Source organism: Cucurbita moschata, unplaced genomic scaffold (assembly GCF_002738365.1).
Source record: "Cucurbita moschata cultivar Rifu unplaced genomic scaffold, Cmos_1.0 Cmo_Scf00042, whole genome shotgun sequence".
NCBI lineage: Eukaryota > Viridiplantae > Streptophyta > Magnoliopsida > Cucurbitales > Cucurbitaceae > Cucurbita > Cucurbita moschata.
In genome coordinates, this window is record NW_019268558.1 from 773,548 (window position 1) to 777,904 (window position 4,357).

Sequence of the window (4,357 nt, forward strand, 5' to 3'; positions counted from 1 at the left end):
TTTTTTTTTTTTTTTTTTTTTTTTTTTTTTTTTTTTTTTTTTTTTTTTTTTTTTTTGTGATTCTTGTGAAGCAAAAGTAAGAGACTGGGTTACACAGAAATGAAGTTATGGATTGCAAGAAGAATGCAGAACTTTGAAGTTACAAGGTTTATATATAATCTCCACTTCCTCCAATTTCCTCTTCCCCTAAAGGAAGGATGAAGCACTAAGGAGAAAAAAAAAAAAGAAAAGAAAAGAAAAGAAAAAAGGAACGAATGAAGAGAGGAAACATATTTGGAGTTAATCTCGGAACCAAATCTCTACAATAAACCTAAACTACTTGAAAGCATCAACTTTGGAATGAACATCGACTTAGACAACTTGGACCAACAAGGTAATTGGACCAACAAGGTAAGTGGACTTATTGTTAAAATGCCTTCAAGTTTGGTTAGATCATTTCAATAATGTATGAATGACACGTACCAACTTACCCATTTACGTGTTGTTTTCTAATGTTATGCTATGATTATATAATGTTTACTATGATTATGTAATGATATGAGTATTATGTGAGCATGTATTTCTAATATGCTAACCCAAGTAATGTTATGATATATTCATGTTAAGGCTATAAGACACTGATGAGTCATCTATGATAATGATGAAAAATATGCCACATATACATATCCATGTCTCACAAAAGAACAAGGGAGTTATGGTATGTGCACAAGATCACGATTTGTAAGGTTATTTTTGCAATTTTTAACTCTTTGGGCTATTCTTGAAGTTCTAACATTTAGGGCTATTTTTTAATTTTTCGATTATCAAGTCTATTTTTTCAAATTCCTTGAAAAAGATCATGAAAGAAATTAATATAAAGTAACCTGAAGGTTTTTTGATTGTATGTCTATGATAATGCATTTCCATCAAGTTAAAAAGCAATTAATGTAACAGACACATTGGTAACCCACTTTGAAGTTCCTTAAACAAACTCCATTTCCATTTTTATGCTCAAGACATTGTTGCTTGCAAGACCTCAAGTCGCATGCCTTTGGATCAATCACTGTCATGCATCTTCCTCCTCCATCTCCCCTCATTTCCACCACCTTCTCTGTTCATATTTAGTTATATACATAAATAAAAGTGAGCATAGTTCAACATAAATAAAAGTGAGCATAGTTCAATTATAATTGACGTACATAGTTTAAATACTTGAGAAGATGAGAAAAAGAAGCGTTAATACGAAAAAGAGAGGCAGGCAAAGCTTCATCTCTCAAAGAATTGCACAATGGAGCAACAATGTAAGAGAAGGCATTTAAAGGGCTACCAAAACACCATTTGCCTTAGTTCCATCAAAAGATTTGCATCTTTACCCACTTTCTTCTTTCCTTTGTCTTTGTACACTAAAATAAGTATAAAATAAGTTTTTTTTTAATCAATTTATACACTAAAATTGAATAAATAAAATAGAGATATGTTTGGGTGTATTTGTGGCCTAAAAATATTCATAAAAGTAAAGAAAAAAATTGAAAAAGTAAGAAAGAAGAGTAGTTGTTTGTGGTTTGTGGGTGGACATGGAAGTTTGGCACATTGGGTAATGTCTAAAAGAGAGACAAATTTGAGGTGGAAATCTAGAAGACATGCACTTCACTTCTATGGTGCCTTCAATACCAAAACTCCATTGGTTTTTATGTTGAAATTTAGTGTGCTGTTTGGGTGTGTTGTGGGGAAGGCATTCACTATTTTGGTCTTTGTCACACCACTATCTATACACCATTATGCACTAATACTACTTCCAATTATTCTCATCTTTCAAATACTACACATGTAGGCGTGGGTAGACATCCTATAAACATGGTGAAGGGTGTCACGATCATACTTTTTCAATCGTGCGATGTCGTAATCTTGACACGCTCACAACAAGCTTTAAAGGAGAATTCAAGCCTCATTCACATTTTTTGCCCGGCTATGTGGTTTCGTCGAACCTAAGGCGAGGTTCGCCTTTGCAAATCGAACATCACTTTTGCAAAATTCAAGTTTGTCTGGCCACACACGCCGCCTACACGTGTATGTTCAATCGTCAGCAATACAACAACATTGAATCTCATCATCATCACGTTCCCAACAACACGACCCATGCATTGTGATGACATCACATGTCTCGAGACAAATAGGTCATCTTGGCTTGCTTGGACACATCCATTGGGAACTGACCCATGTGTCGATTATCTCATCGAAACATCCCAAACATCCATCCATCTGGGTTCTCTCAAGCATTAGACTCTCTCGTGTCCACGCTAAACCATTTACGACATACATTTTGGGTAGTGGGTGCATAATCAAACCTTTGACACATGGGTTAGGGCGCAATACTGACACACTCATGTCGTCATGTACTATCTTTGAAATACCCTTTTCAAAGGAAGACGTCTGAGATGCTTGTCTCATGACGCTCGTCCACATTGTGACACACATACGTGTCACAAGGTAGCTTGCTTAGGCCACATGGCCCAGGTTGTGGAGAGTTGACACCATACCTCCCCCTATAGTACATTTTTTTTGGCATTTTCAATCCTTCTCAAGTAGACATCATTTTGGTGAACGAACATACAACCTCGTGCATAGTTCATCGAGTATCCGATTGACACCAAATTTGGTAAATTTTCATCTTTCATATACACAGACTTAATTCCCGAGCCGCATGTTGAAACTCATATCAAAACTTTGACTTATAGGGTTATGGCCCAGGGCCCTACCCGGCTCTCTTCAAGCTTATCTTTGACACTTGTGTCGTCTTGTTCTCTCAAACCTTGTGTATGCCTCGACTTACGAATGCACACTCTTGGTGTGTTGGATGATGCACCACCCTCCTTGGTCACATCATGACACTTCTCAATTTTGGTCCTCACATGGCTGAATGGGTGCCACTTGAGGGTCACCCCTTGTTTTTCTTACATGTGGAGGTCACAACCTACTTTCTCTCACTGAAGTTGTGACACAAGGCATTCCATTTAGACATAGAAAACATGACATCTTACTAAAACTGACATAAGACATCCTATTTAGGTGAGAAAATCATGAAACATGTCATCTTGCTAAAGTTGGCGTAAGGCATCCCATCTAGATGAGGAAAATATGATCTTGGTAAGGCTGGTGCAGAGCATCTTATCTAGATGAGGAAAAACATGGATATCATGATACACTATATGGTGGGAGATCGAGGGTCACCTTGGGAATGGTTAGAGTATTACCTTGCCTTCTTTGAGGTCATGGTAACTTTAGAGTGTGAGGTTGTGTAATGTTCTTGTCTTGCCCATATCCTTAGGGTAGTAATCAGCATGGACTAACCCTAAGATAATGCATACTTGTAACACCCCCTAACTTCATGGCACGCTTTGAATTCATGGCTCTAAAGTAAGCATACATGTCATATTTGTGTTAACATATCATCCTTATTAACTTAAATTAGTCATAGCATCGTACTTGTCATAACATAACTCTTGTCGTTCATGAAATCTTCATAAATTCTTATTAGGAAGTCATTAGGGGTATTTTCATCTTTTTACTACTTGAGTTTTGGTTCATATCCCAAGCAAAGTTCCTATTGTTGTAATATCTTGTATGAGTGTTGGTAAACCTTCATGTTTTTATACATAGGTCTTACTTAAAATCTCAAGTCATTTGGAGGTTGTTTGGACCTAGAAATAGCTTACTATTATTTGATGGGGCATTTGTTCATTTTACCCTCAATTCTTGGTTTATCTCCTAAATGCACTCCTATGACTTTGAAACATTGCATAACCTCTTATATCCTTTAAAGTAGACCATATATAAAATTTTAGGTTAATTGAAGTTCATTTGGTCACGACCAACACTTAGGCATGTAGAGGTATTTTGGTCATTTTGCACTTATCTTTGGTTTATCACCTAAATAAACTCCAATGACCATCAAACTTTATACATATCCTTATTATGCCATCTTAAACCTCCTAGTAAAAAGTAATGAGTAGCGGACTTCATTTAATGAGTTATTTTAACGTTACTTAAATCTTGAGTAAAACACTCAAGCTAGATCTTTGACTTGTGGTTCTTGGCTTAGTTCTGGTATAATTCTTAAGTTATTACTTGAATTAAGGTTCATATTATAATCCAAATGATTCTTACAAGTATAACTTACGAAAAGTTCAGAATTAATACTTATCTTTATTGCTGACATTCGAGTCCTCGGTTCTTGAACTTCCAATACCAAATGGCTCCTAATTTTCATTCGAGTATATTTTCAGGAATCAAAAAGAATTTTATCAGTTGACCTGAGCCATCTCATTATTATCTTTTATTTTAGTTGGGTCTATTGTAATTCCCTAACTCGATACCACAT

The 4,357-nt window shown here is 35.8% G+C and overlaps 1 long non-coding RNA gene across 1 annotated transcript; it reads right to left on the minus strand.

Moving 5' to 3' along the window:
- Window positions 1–848: 848 nt before the first annotated feature.
- LOC111433451 lies at window positions 849–1,605 on the minus strand. The gene is made up of 2 exons (XR_002708819.1): window positions 1,192–1,605; window positions 849–1,090 (listed from the first exon to the last, which is right to left on the minus strand). It is a non-coding gene; the product is annotated as an uncharacterized LOC111433451 (long non-coding RNA).
- Window positions 1,606–4,357: the final 2,752 nt, after the last annotated feature.